The sequence below is a fragment of the Ambystoma mexicanum genome, chromosome 11, assembly GCF_040938575.1.
Source record: "Ambystoma mexicanum isolate Mex_15411 chromosome 11, UKY_AmexF1_1, whole genome shotgun sequence".
In the NCBI taxonomy this organism is placed as follows: domain Eukaryota; kingdom Metazoa; phylum Chordata; class Amphibia; order Caudata; family Ambystomatidae; genus Ambystoma; species Ambystoma mexicanum.
In genome coordinates, this window is record NC_090934.1 from 1,114,697,566 (window position 1) to 1,114,712,746 (window position 15,181).

General features: G+C 45.2%; 1 protein-coding gene across 14 annotated transcripts in view; it reads left to right on the forward strand.

Moving 5' to 3' along the window:
* Positions 1-15,181, forward strand: part of TMEM266 (transmembrane protein 266) — an 818,009-nt gene that overhangs the window by 227,375 nt on the left and 575,453 nt on the right. Inside the window, exon 1 of one of the 14 annotated variants that reach the window (XM_069624442.1) lies at positions 7,975-8,051. The exons of the other annotated variants lie outside the window; for them this stretch is intronic. The gene's annotated coding sequence lies outside the window, so the exon portion shown is untranslated. Of the gene's footprint in view, positions 1-7,974; positions 8,052-15,181 lie in introns of those variants that run through there. 14 annotated transcript variants of the gene reach the window in all.

Here is a 15,181-nt window from a genome sequence, read left to right on the forward strand (position 1 = left end):
TGCTTCTCCTTGATTTTTTAAGGGGGCAGCTGCTTTATCCTACTGCATTTTCTTAAGGCTTTCAGCCTGTGCAAGTGTCATGACCTACAGAACGCGCCCCTTTTGGACTTCCTGGTCCTTGTCTCAGCGGGGCTTACACTCCCTGGTACTCCCAACATGGCCGTCCAGCGTGAAACACCTTCCTCACTCCACACGTTGGACGTAGCATGTTCTATTTATAGACAACGCCCCCCACGGCTCCGCGCATCTCAATGCTATTGCGAAGTAGCGACCAGACGTGTGCTCCATAGCTCGCGGTATTGTTTTCCCTGATTCTGTCCCTTCTAAGCTCCATTCCTAGTCCCTATCCTTTCCTTCTTCTTCCTGGACTCGTGTGCTGTGTAGTGCACCCTCTTACTTCCCCGGATTCCTGGATCGTTGCATCCCGGAACTTTGAACGCACTCTGGAGTCGGAAGAGACTCGTGCACCTTATTCAAGACCCGATCCGTCGCAAGAAGGCATCGACCAAGAAATCCAGCAAAGATCGGACTCAGGTGAGAAGGGGGGAACTCCTTGACAGTTTGAGACGCCACCCGACCAAACTCGATATGGACATGGAAGCGGCCGTTCAGGACCTGATGCGTGGCATGCAAGAACTATTAATCGAGGTACAGAATCTCAAAGCAGAAAACACCGCTCTTAAGCAATTGGTCCTATCCCGTGATTCTGCCACAAAAGAAAGTGTGTTGCTGGGCGGCGTAGTTGACAAATACGATGGGTCGGCAAAAACCCTTCGTGGATTCCTGGATTCATGTTTGGTCCACTTTACCTTTAAACCCTACTACTTTTCGACTCCCAGAGCTAAAGTGGGTTTCATAATTTCTCATCTTTCAGGAAATGCATTAACCTGGGCTACGCCCCTCGTTAATTCCGGCGATGCCCTCCTAGATGACTATGATGGGTTCATACAGGCCCTTAAAACCATGTTTGATCGCCCACAGCAGGTCTATAGTGCCCAGGAACGCCTGTTAGACTTCCAACAGGGATCCCAGGATATGCTCACCTTTGTAACCCGATTCAAGCAATTAGCCAAGGAAGCTGATTGGTCCCCTAAGGCGAGTTTTACCCTTTTCAGGAGAGGACTGAATGAGGAGATTAAGGATGAGTTGGCCCGAGTGGCTCGCCCAAACTCATTCCAGGCACTAATGGACCTTGCCATGCAAATAGTCTTTCGAATCCAGGAAAGGAAGGCAGAGAAGAAGAAATCCAGAGGAAATCCTCCAAAAGTGTCCTTTGAGAGTACCACCAAGACGGACACAAACCCAGGCTCAATCACTAAACCAGAACCCATGCAAATAGAAGCCTTCCGTGGACCTATATGCCCGCAAGAAAGGATGAGAAGGATCCATGAGGGATTGTGCATGTATTGTACCTCAGATAAACACTTGGTTAGGGAGTGTCCTCTAGCCCCTCCTCGGCGTTCGGGAAACACCAGCTCCCGATCCTAGATGGAGCAGAGCTTCGGGAGAGAGATGTTTGCTCCACATCAATTCCATCCTTGAACTCTCCTGGACAAAACAATTTGGTGATACTGCAGGCCTTCCTATCGCCCTCCAAGAATAAGACCTATTCCATCTTGGCCTTGGTAGACTGCGGAGCTATGGGAATTTTCATTGATCGGGTTGTTAGTCATCATATTCCATACGAGACACGAAGCACCATGCAGCCGGTGGAAGCAATCGACGGAAGACCCCTCACTTCAGGGCCCATAAGCCTGCAGACTAAAGAGATCCAGCTTTCTATAAACCATCATCAAGAGCGGATTAGATTTCACATCATTAAGTCAGCTCATTACCCCATGGTATTGGGTATGCCCTGGTTACAGAAGCACAATCCGTATATCAACTGGACAGCAGGATCACTATTCCTAGGCTCAGAGTTTTGTATGTCTCACTGTCTATTCCTGGATCCCTCCTTGACACTCCCTAAAGAACCACCAAGAGACCAGCAAACACCACTCATGGTTTCCAATAACATACAAGTCCCTGAGGCCTATCAAGGATATGCTGATGTATTTTCAACTGCCATAGTCCAGGCCTTACCCCCTCACAGACCTGAAGACTGCGCCATAGATACAGATCGCTCAGCTGTGATTCCCTTAGGCAGAATGTTCATCCTTTCCGAACCTGAAAAGAAGGCCTTCCGAGAATACCTGGATACCAACCTCGAAAACGGCACCATAAAACCTTCTAAATCTCCAGCGGGTGCTTTGTTGTTCTTTGTTCCCAAGAAGGACACCAAGGAAATCAGACCTTGCCTCGACTATCGTGGCTTAATTCAATGCACCCTCAAAGACCGGTACTCATTGCCCTTGATCTCGGATATCCTGGAAGCTGTGAGAGGCGCCGTAATATTCACGAAGTTGGATCTCTGGGGTGCCTACCATTTGATCCGTGTCCGGGAAGGAGATGAATGGAAAACAGCTTTTAGAACACCCTTTGGTCACTATGAATATCTAGTCATGCCATTTGGACTAGCTAATGCCCCCGCAGTTTTTCAACGTTTCATGGATAGGGTGTTCTCAGACATGTTATTCCTCTTCGTCATTGTCTAACTGGACGACATATTGATCTTTTCCAAGGACCTTCTAAAGCATGAAGAACATGTAAAGGCAGTATTGCAACGACTCAGTGAACACAAACCTTTAGCCAAACCCGAAAAATGCTTGTTTCACGTTACTTCTGTTCACTACCTAGGATTCATCCTTAGCCCAGAAGGAATTGGTATGGACCCTTCAAAGGTAAAGGCCATACTGGCATGGCCAGCTCCCACGTCTGTGAAAGAAGTTCAATCCTTCCTGGGGCTTGCCAATTTCTACCGGAAGTTCATATCCACCTTTTCTGAGATCGTTCAGCCGATCGTTGCTCTCTTGAAGAAAGACACCCCCTTTATCTGGTCTACACCGCAAGATAAGGTATTCCAATGTTTAAAGGCAGAGTTTACGCAAGCCCCCATTTTAGCCCAACCTGACATAAATCGACCATTCCTAGTGGAAATGGATGCCTCTAACTACGCCATAGGAGCGGTGTTGAAGCAGGAATTTCAGGATAAACTGGAACACCCCATTGCTTACCTTTCACGAACCCTGATTCCCAGTGAGACACACTACTCCGTCCTGGAAAAGGAACTGCTAGCCATCCGCCAAGCCTTCACTGAATGGCGACATCTACTTCTGGGTGCTAGACATCCAGTTCAGGTCCGCACGGACCATCGGAATCTTCAAATTCTACAGTTATTGGAGTGTAGGAACAGTCGTCAGGCGCGTTGGGTATACTTCTTTGCCCAGTACCAGTTCCACATCACTCATGTTCCCGGATCACAAAACATGATTACTGACGCCTTTTCTCGACGTCCTGACTATGTAAATACTGAAGATAGGTACTACCCTAAGATCTTTCCCCACACGATCTTTTAGCTCAAGCAGTCAATCTCCTGGAAGAAATTCGAGTTCAAACCCAATCCTCTGATCTGTGGAAGGATATTTCAAGGAAGAATCAATGGAATCTAAGAGTCAAGGAAGGATATTTATTCAAGGACAATGCACTGGTCATTCCCACACAGAAATTACAACTAAGAATAATAAACCTCTATCATGGTACCCTTCACTCCAGACATCGTGACATAATCAACACCCTCCGCCTCATACAGAGACAGTTTTGGTGGCCTGGAATAAAAACCGACGTACAGCAGTACATCCAAGTTTGTGCTATCTTTAGTCAAAATAAATATGATAACAAGAGACCGGCGGGTCTTCTACTGCAACCTACACTACCAACAAGGCCATGGGAATTCATTGCTACAGACTTCATTGTGGAATTACCACCTTCCTGAGGATACACGACCATCATGGTTACCATTGACTTGTTCACTCATATGGCTCATTTTACACCCCTGTGTAAGTTACCATCCTCGTCCGAACTTGCTGGAATCTTTCTGGAACACATATTCCGTCTGCATGGACTTCCTTCCAAGATCATTTCTGATCGAGGACCTCAATACGTCTCACAATTCTGGGAACATCTTTGTCGCATTTTGGGAATCCAACGCGCCCTCTCATCACGTTATCATCCCCAAACCAACGGGGCCACAGAACGTGCTCATCAGAACTTGGAACAGTATCTTCGATGTTTCGCCACCAAGGTTCAGGATGACTGGTCGCTCCTGATTCCCGTGGCTGAATTTGCTTACAACAATTCCGATCATTCAGCACTTAAGATCAGTCTCTTTTATTGTAGCCAAGGTTTCCATCCATCGGTCCTACGCTCTGTTCTCCCTCATCCCACGCCGGTACCTACTGTCGACTCCTGGATCGAAACCCTCATCAACGTACACCAGGAGGCCAATGAAAACTTAGAGAAGGCCAGAACACAGACTAAGAGGTATGCAGATTCCAAAAGAAGACCAGGGCCTTCTTATGCAATTGGTGATCAAGTCTGGTTGTCCTCGAAATTACTACCCCGACATCTACGGCCAAACAAATTGGCCCCTCGGTACTATGGTCCATTTCCCATCAAAGAAATTATAAATCCAGTCTCATACCGGATCAAACTACCAGACTCCTGGAAGAAAATTCACCCAGTTTTTCACACGTCCTTGTTAAAACCCTACATCCAATCCTCCTGGAAATCCTGCAGACCCCCTCCTCTACTGGTTGACAACCAACTGGAATACGAAGTGTCCAGAATATGCGACTCCAGGTATAAACGGGGTCAGCTTCAATACCTGGTTGAATGGAAGGGATATCCTCCTAGTGAAAGAACCTGGGAACCACTTTCTAATCTCAAGACCCTTCGACTGCTCAGAAAATTTCACCTCAAACACCCGGGCAAACCTGGAGGAATGGGTCTTCGGAGGAGGCATGCTTTCATGACCTACAGAACGTGCCCCTTTTGGACTTCCTGGTCCTTGTCTCAGTGGAGCTTACACTCCCTGGTACTCCCAACATGGCCGTCCAGCGTGAAACACCTTCCTCGCTCCACACGTTGGACGTAGCGTGTTCTATTTATAGACCACGCCCCCTGCGGCTCCGCGTGTCTCAATGCTATTGCGAAGTAGCGACCGTGTGCTCCGTAGCTCGCGGTATTGTTTTCCCTGATTCTGTCCCTTCTAAACTCCATTCCTAGTCCCTATCCTTTCCTTCTTCTTCCTGAACTTGTGTGCTGTGTAGTGCACCCTCTTACTTCCCCGGATTCCTGGATCGTTGCATCCCGGAACTTTGAACGCACGCTGGAGTCGGAAGAGACTTGTGCAGCCTTATTCAAGACCCGATCCGTCCGCAAGAAGGCATCGACCAAGAAATCCAGCAAAGATCGGACTCAGGTGAGGAGGGGGGAACTCCTTGACAGCAAGTGAGCTCAAGTCCATACTACTGTTCGTTGTATCTTTGATTGTTTCTTTTTCATTTTCACCCTTGTCCCGGGGACCAATCCACTCCTGCAGGGATTCAAAGTCTCCCTCCTTTTCATGTGGGCCCCCGCCCCCAAGCACTGCACCGTTTGGGCAGAGAAATCTCTTGCCTCATTCCCTTGATGGATCTCTACATCCACTACCATGCTCGAAAGTGGCGCGCTGAGGGGGGGGATTACGCAGTGCTGTGGGTTTGGCCGAGGGGGCGAGTTCAAGGGCGCTCATTCAATTTCTAGTCTCTGCTGAGAGCCCTTCCTGCCATCCTGCCGGATTGAGAGCGCAGAGGAGGGCTCCACCCCCCTCCCCTCGCTCTCTCTCTCTCGGCTAGGGTTTCAGTTGAGGTACCGGCAGGCGTCCTGGATACCTCCCCGTTTTCTCCCCCCTCATAGAGAGGCTGGTGTGAGTAGTCAAAGGTAAGTTCTGTTGTCCGTGATTTATGTGCCATTTTGCTCGAGTCCTTCATCATTGCTAAACGGAAGGGAACGGGGGAGTGGAAAGCTACAAGGGGAGGACAACTCGAGACGGTGCTAAAGATGCACAAGTCTGGTTTTGCTGCTTCCGCCCCCCCCCTCTCAAGTTTTTCGCTGCACAGCTGCTCTTACCCGTGTCTGTAGGCAAGGAAGTACTTGCGGGTGAAAGAGGGACATCTAGAGCTGCACTCTCCTTCTTGCAGCCAGGATTACTAGTTGATTCAGTTATCCGATCGCGGCCGCTTCTCAGGACTCTGGGTCTTGCTCCATCGCTGAGCCTCGGCCCAAAAGCCCGGATGCAGCAGACCGCTGCGGACTGCTACAGACTGCAATAGGCTCCGCCATTGGCTCTGCGGTCCGCTCTGCAGGGAACAGTGTCTTTAAAGGTTGCTTGGGTCCACCCACAGCAATTACCACTGTAGAAAGACTCTGGAATAAGCGACTGCTGCTGACAGCAATTGGCTCCGCAATTCGCTCCGCGGGAAAAAGTGTCTTTAAAGGTTGCTTGGGTCCACTCACAGTAATTACCACTGTAGAAAGACACTGGAATAAGCGACTGCTGCTGACTGCAATTGGCTCCGCAATTCGCTGCGTTTCACCCAGAAGCAATTACAAATATTCAGTAACAGTAGATATTCATTATAAGGACATTCCTGGATCAGGTACTGTACAAGAGAAGGCTGGGTAATGAGCATTTGACCAGTGACTGGTGAGGAATGAGAAGTACATGTTACAGGGACCATGTTACAGGGACCATGTTACAAGACAGTGGAAGGTGATTAAATAATTGTAGTGAGGAATGTATAAAGGAGTTATTGTCACGCGCAGTGCCCATTGGCGCTTGTGGACCACTTGGAAGCGGCTCTGCCATTAGACTGTTCCATGCTGTCCATTCACTTCCTCATTCCCCGTTCTAGTCTTTCTGTCTGCTTACTGTTTCTTCCCTACTTAGCCACGCCCTACTGTTTCCGCCTTGCGTTGCAACCCTACGCTTTGCCTCGGGTGAATTTACTAGTAAATTGATGAGGGTTCGATTGACTGCGCAGGGTGTGGCTGAGTTGAGTGGGAAGGCTTTGTTGGGAGGTGATGGGGTGAGTGGCAGAAGGAGGAGTAATGTGTTGTTGGATTTTGTGAGGCAGACAGGGCGGTGGGAGGAATTATGAGTTTTACATGGGTCGAATGCTGAATGGTGGATAGGTGCACATCATCCAATTGGATGGGGAAGCGCCTGCGTGGGTCCGTCCACGCCTACTCTAATTTAAAGAAAGAAAGAAAGAATTTACTAGTGCTTCTCTCTCGCGTCTGCTAGTTTTTTGGCTTTCTGTCTTTCTCCACCTCGCCCGCACCTTTGCGGTCCTCCTCTCTGTTGCCTTCCTCTTCTTTTCCTGCCCTGTTTATCACTTTTGCTTACTTCCGGGTCTCGTCCCGTTCTGTTCTGCCTCCTCCAGCTTACCAGTGTTTTTCTCTAAACTGGCGTACTCTTCTTACCTCCGCTACCTGGCTTTTCATAGTAACTCGCTGTTTCCCATCCTGTCTGCTCTTTTTGTGCAGTTTACATACACTGCTGCCTTCCTCCCCTGTTCCGGTCTTTCCATTCCGATTCTGCTGTTCCTCCTTTTCTGTGCTTACGTCTTACTTCCTTTTGCTTGCCGATCCTTTGTTTTTTCCCGGTCTACCGACTACCAAGGAGTCTTCCTTTCCTCGTCCTTCGGGGCCACTTGAAATTTCATTCACCGATCAAAACACTTACTTCATTCCTGTGGTTCTGACAAGATCATCCCCTGGGGCTATCCATTGCCTTTCCCTTCCATCTGGAATCCTTCTGCTTTGTGATTGTTAGAGCTCCGCTCTGGTCATCGGAAAGAGAGGTTTTTCTGCCACCGGCTTTTTCCACTCTTGTGATCTTTCGGGAGGGGGCCTCCTTTGCTTTCCTCTACCGAAAAGGCAGCAGAGTGACTTCTTCACGAGGGAGATCCTACCTCTTCAAGAAGAGACATCAAGACCACAAGAAGAAGAAGGGAAAACGACAAGACTAATCCTCAGACGAGACTGGTGAGGAGGAGGAGGGGGTATTCAGATCCAGGAACGAATCAAGGAACGTAGCTAAACCTGATCAACCTGACAGTTATCTACAGGTTAGTCAAAGATGCTGAGTATTGTCAGAGGAGGTGAAGTTTGAGTACAGATTTAAAAGAGTAGGTGGTAAGGGAGTTCATGAAATGAGGAGGGAGTGAGTTCCAGTGGAGCATGGCAAAGACTGGTGAGGAGTGAAATTTTGCTCAGGTCAGATTGGGGACAGAGAAATGTAGATCGGTAGAGGAGCAAGCGGAGGGTCAGAGGAGGAGAGGAGCAGGAGATTGCATTGGCTAGGTGGGGGAGGTACAGGACATGAATAGATTTGAAAATCAGTAGTAGGTATTTGAAGTGAGACTGGTTCCTCCTGGTGTGGCCATCTGGCAAGGGGTTTGGAGGTGGGAAAGGAGTCGCCGAAATTCTAATGTATACAGATGGCAAAGTTGAAGGCTTTGTTGAGGTGTGAAAATGAATGGAGGGGAGACCCAGAAGGAGACTGGCACAGCAGTTTCCTTCTGGCTAAGAGTTATGAATGAGTATGGGGTGTATTTGTATGATGTTAAGAAGATTATCTCTGGCCACCGTGGATGTGGCAGTGATAAAGTGCTGGAGGGTGAGGTCGCTGTCGAAACCGGACTGGCTGCATGCTTTTGTGGAGTGCGAGAATAAGTCAGGTGGAAAAGAGATGAGAGTGGGAAGGAGGTGGGGTATTGGAGGTTGGAGGATAGTTCACTTCGGATAGCGGGAGGAGGAGATCTGTGCTATCTAGGGCATTTATTGGGCACAAAAGCTGGAAACTTCTAGACATACCAAAGCAGTGTCTAGAAATGAATGCTTTACACTAATTCATGGAAGGTTCCAATGGAGAGCATAAATCAACGAAGCTCTGTGAAATAAGTTCAACGCAGAAACTAGAGCATCATGCCTTTACCCAAGCCAGGTTTTATAAAAGTGAAAATAACGAAAAATAAATAACGAATTACTTTTTGAGTGAATACAAAATAACGAAAAAATATCGAATGTTGGGGTAAATGTATATATGGAGGTGGGCTAGGGGACTAAAAAGGGGGGCAGATTGTTGGGGTGGGGTAATAACTGTGGGGAAACAGGGGCTTAGGGGGACCACCCAATTTGAAAAACAAAATAAAAGTCGATATTTTTTCATTATTTTAACTTCACTAAGAAAGTTTTCGTTATTAGTGAATTTGTTATAAACACATGGAACCGCTCTTGTGGTGTGCCTGTGGGTGGGCCAGGACGTGAGGGGGTGCACACCCTCCACTCTGTGAGGATATGGCTTTCTTGTAGCTGCAAGGGTGTCTTTTGGGGAAGTTGGCTTATAGAAGATACTTGTAGAGGTTCTTGCTGCCATTATTGAGTGTTTCCTGAAGCCAACGCTTCATATGTGCCTGTTAGGCATAGTTCTGCGTAGCAAAAAAGAGTGCCATTGCTACCAGATTAATCCAGCTGAGCTTCACTATGGTTAAAAGGCTGATGGTCTTGGAAAGCAGAAAAAAGGCGCAGAGTTTAAGAGCGTGGACCAGAGTTATGGTTAGATGGACTACTCTGGAAAACATACTGTATAGAACATACTGTTCTGCACTTGCACGTAATGAACACTCACAAAGCCTAGTAGGTTCGCCCTCCCCCAATTGTATTCTATATTTTTATTTGTGTATGTATTATACTGTTTCTCCCCACTTGTCCCCTCGCTGTTGCCCTGTGGACGCCATTGAAACAGAACTTACTGTATAAATGCCCAAGAAGGGAACAATAAATAAATAAAGAGCAAACAAAGGACACGCCAATAAATATATGCTGCAAACTGTGTGGGACGCATGCCTGGAGAATATTAGAAATATAGAGGATGTTGAACGCTGGTTTTTGCTGGCTGACCAACGTTAACCCCAACATTACACCAGTAGTTTTTGAAGCCAAGGGGTGTAATCAGGGTATGCTGCATTTCTGTGAGGCAAACACTCCACTGTAACTTCTTTCAGAGAATCCGAGGGTCGTCCTCATTAATGATATTTGATGATCTCAGCATGGATTACAATATCTCAACGATTCGCAAGCCACACTCTTTTTGACTTCCCTTACAGAGGTATGTTTTGCTTTTATAGGCACTCAATCTGCGCAAATCAAAGCTCGCCCGCTAGTCTGGGTTATTACATATAATATCCACCCTGGCAACCCGTGCGCTCTTTTTTAATTGGACCGTTCATGAAGCAGTACCTCATACTATTCTCATTTAATGCTGAAACAAAAGAAACGTCTCTAATAATCAAAAAGGCCCTCAGTCAAACAATATTGACTATGATGTAAGATAAAAATATATAAGAGTTTATCATTACTACACAAAATGCCTAAATCTCTCTATAGATTGATGGGTTAGCTCATATACAAACACAAAAAGTAAAATGTAAAAGCAAAGATAAATAATTGGTACTAGGTGAAACTTTGCAAAAAATGCACTTTGGAAAGTAGAATGTCAATGGCGAAGGATCCCTGATCAAGACAACTGCTTCTTCCTCAAGAAGGATAGACAGACGCATGCCATTTTTGAGACTAAAAGGATTTTTCACGGTAAACAAATAGATGCACTGACAATTTTACACAAGACTTGTTCTTGGTTTTAGAAAGTCTATGTAATCCATGCTCTTCCATAGCCTCCTTGCCTCCCAACCCAGTTTGATGCGATACATTACAAACATACTTTTCTGAAGAAATGAACACGATTGTAACCGGCACACAAGCAAACACTATTTTCCAGCTGTCACAGATGGCACAACAATCACTCCAAATCTCAGAAGAAGTTCGAGGGTTATTATTGCAAAATGTGTGGGCCTTAAGGCCGTTTCTCCCTCTCGTCTTGTATCGAACCTCCTCCCCAATCCCAGTCATTCCTGGTGCACAGGTTTGTAGATACGGAGTGTTGACCACTACTATAGATGCCAGCCATTGTGTATCATTACAACCATTCACACTACACGTGCTAAGGCTAATGGGATGCTTGGTGCTGAAGTATTGGGATTTGAGGAACAGTGTAAGATCTAGATATCTGAAAATCACTTTTTTCATAAGCTGTTAAGTTTACCTGCATGCTCACCTGGTTATAAACCTTATATTGATTTGCACATCTGTTCTATATGCCAGCTTTGGGAGAGTGCTCTATAGCTATCTACCCACCTAAATATGAATACATTGCTAACTAACAGCATGTTCGACCATAATACTGCTTGACCAGTTAATAATAAGATACCTTGGTGCAGGGTTACAGCCATACTTAACTACATCTCTATATTCGTATAAACGATTGGCTGTAACCAGGCTATGTTTTAACTTATTGCCATTCAATTCCTGGTTTGTCACATGGAAAAATAAAACCAGCGTACCAAATGCTTGTTGCCCTTTGGCCGTGATAAAATTGAAACCAGTCTTCACTTTGTATTGTTTTTCCCTAAATATGCTTCCATTCTTAAAAATCATCAGTGTAAGACTGTGTTCTGTGGCTCTTAACTATTCGGCTTTATGTAAAGAATGATTGGTCTCTTCATTGTTGAAAATCTATCTGACAGTAGCTGCTCTGAATTAAGGATTGGAAGGTATATGTAATACTTTTTTATCTCAGTTATTCTATCTATTTGTTAAGATATAATTATAATTGTTATTTTATAATGCGCTTTCAACCAGTGAGTGGTATCTAAGCACGGGATCAGGTTTTGAACCTGTGTTGCACTGGTTGTCTTGCTTCCAAGACAAACGCATTGCCCTTGAGTTATCCTTCCTCCCTTATGTACTTTCATGAATTGTAACGATCAATTTGAAGAAAGTTATGATGATGATGACCACGGCCTAGGTCTGTCTTCGGCTAGTTGGGAGGAACTACAACTGAGATGGGTTCCCTCACCTTCCTGACAAGGCCAGGGTACGGCCGCATCACATGGCCCAGCGCATACTCATCTGATATGAGGGGAGGCTTGAACCCCCTTCTTCTAATACTTGATCATCTACAAAAATATTTGAATGTCATCCCCTATTAATTGCGGATAGTAAAGTTATCATTCTTATTCAGTGTTTAATAGAAAATTACCAAAAGATAACATTTCCTTATGTTCCCACTCCACAAAATCTAAGAATTATTCACTACCCAAAGAAACCTAGGGTAGCAACTCCTAAGCCTTTAACAAAACCATCCAATAAGAAGTGTAGACTCTTAGGTGGATCACGATACAATGAATGGAAGCCTCCCAAAACAACAAACCGGAAAGTTCTGTAGGGCTAAATATCAAAAAGACACTTGCTTATTATGGAAGTGTATTGTATGATATGATATGATATGGCATTTAGAACGCGCCTGGACACAAGTGTTTCTAGGCGTGAAATCACAATGTTAAATTTGTGTGTGGTCTGCAGTCCAAACACAGAATACTGCTCTTACACCAGCAGCTAATGAATGTATACTTACATTTATTTATCACAGTGACAACCACACACAAAGGAAACAATTCATGAATTAAATATATAGAAAACATACATTCAAAAATGTACATATCAGATACTTATAAAGGTAATACAATAACACATATACAAAACATTTATAACCACACACATATATAAATCCTAAATATGCACAATACACATACACATTATTTATTAAAATGGATGAGATGTAAGCATACATTTTACTATAGGGTGTGGTGTGGTGTGGTGTGTGCGGGTGGGCGGGCCAGCACTTGAGGCGATGCGCACGCACTTTGAATCCACTTTGTCAGGATGTGGCTTTCTTGTAGTGGCAGGGTGCCTTTTGGACATGCCTTCCCAACCTGGCTTAAGATGTGGGCGATTCTGGTCTGTTGTGAAAGAGGGAGTGCAAGGACGAAGAGAACCTGAACGAGCATGAAGATCATTTATCATATATATAGTTTATTTAACATTAATATCCAATAAAAGTGAGTTAAGCACGCTCTAAGTATCGATACAAAAACAGCAATGCTGTTCTACATGGACACAGGCCACACTTTAAATGCCAGAAACAATGCATCACTTGGCAACAAAAAGTTGTACACAATTAGTTTAAAGATGGAGAGAAACGAGAATCAATGGTTAGACATATATCACAACTTTAAAAGTAAAATTGCAAGCAGTTAACATTCCTGTGTTTATGACTTTTTACTGCTTTCCTTTTTATTTTTGAAGCTGTTTTATGTGCCTAGTTCCAATCCAAGACTTCACCAAAAATCAAAGGTAAGTAGGTAGGTACTTTTAGGGAGGTAGGAAGAGTCAATATGTCTTCCCATGGGAATAAATGAGACATACGCATCTGGTTGAATGTAGTTATTGTGTCAAGCAAGGTAAGTACCTACTTATAGCACCATCAAAAGAGGGCAACCACCAAGCAGGGGAGTATGGACGACCCCAAAGCAGATTCCAAGCCCAGATGCCATCACAAAATGGCTGACTCTCTCTGACCTTTGAACAAAAATATTATAACTCTGAGCCCCTCTACTTCCTCATCACTCTGCAGTGGTCTTGGCATCTAGCTTCTGATCACTCCTCTTCTCCCAATCACTATTTTACAAGCAAGTAACCTAGAGTGAGTTCTATTAAACATGCATGCGTTACTGACCACTGCCCTCTTATTGTCCACCACTGAAACATAGTGTAACCATGCTTCTGTCCTAACCATCCAAGACCCTGTACCCCAAACAACCAATGTATGCAAACCAACCTTTTTTTCTAGAACTGTGTGTTAGGGTGGGGTCTACTGAAATGCATCCAAGTAATGTAACATTTAATCATGCAATTTTGACCGAATGTGAATGTGTGGTGCTTTGGGATTTTGGCATAATATCTACCCCACTTACACAAGTAAAATAACAACAGGAGATGATGGGAAACAGCGCATGGCATGGGAATGGGTAAGAGGAAATGGGGATTTAGTGCTGCTGTGCACAAAGATAGCTACTTAGTATTCATTCATATTGCTCTTTTTATTGGCCTAATTGACTAGTCCCCCCTGCCCCTCCCCCAACACATCTTGCCATCATTTTGGCCCAGTTTCTCTGAGATACATGCAGTGTATAGACTTCTGAGTTGCCGTTTATCATTGCACCACTAGGTGGCTCCTTGTCATTTATCGGGGGACCTATGGTGGTACATGCCACAAACACACTGTGCGTGGTTCAGTATCTCCCTTGATAGACTAGGGACCATGGTTCGAGACTGGGTGCACCTCATCACCTGGCGAACGCTTCATCAAATGGGTGATCCAAATCAACTGGGACCCAGGTTGCGATCATCTTCACCACTGCTATTTTAAATGTGTCAGTAAATAATACATTTAAAACCTAAGGTATTTATCTATAGTTTGGGTAAATCCCATTCTTCGTATTGAATGTTTTTATCCTATTTGGCTCGCTTATAAAAATAAACATTAGTAGATGCCAACATCAACCTTTTATCCACAGAGCACACAGAGCAGAGGCCATAGGGCAAGGAAACAAAAGCAGTGGAGGTAAACTACATCTATTCTATCTATCTATCTATCTATCTATCTATCTATCTATCTATCTATCTATCTATCTATCTATCTATCTATCTATCTATCTATCTATCTATCTATCTATCCTATATAAAAGTTGGGTTGAAAGCTTGGTCCAAGATTGGCATACCAGTCTGCAGTGTACTGGCGATAGTGAAATTTGACCAACCCCACCGAATCGCCCTGCACAGGGCAGAGTCCGGCCCTGTGCTATCAGTATAGGCAGTTTCAGGAGATTGACGATTTTGCAATTGTTGGCTCCAGTCCCACAACAGTTGGTGGTCTTAAATTTTGGCCCGAGATCTGCATACCTGTCTCGGGTCTACTGGCGATAGTGAAACCTGACCAACCCCACCCATTCGTGCTGCACCAGGTGGGGTCCGTCCCTGTGCTATCAGTATATGTGTTTTTGGCAGATGTCGATTTTGCGACTATTCCAAAAATTGGAAGTTAGGACACAAGGTCGACATACCAGTCTGGGGTGTACTAGCGGTAGTGACATTTGATCCACCCCCCCATTCGCCCCCGAACACAGGGGTTGAGCGGGGTCTGGCCCTGTGTTATCAGTATAGGTGATTTCGGGATAGTGCTGATTTTGTGATTTTTCCAAAAAGGAAGTTATGACACAATAAAACATACACAAGGCTA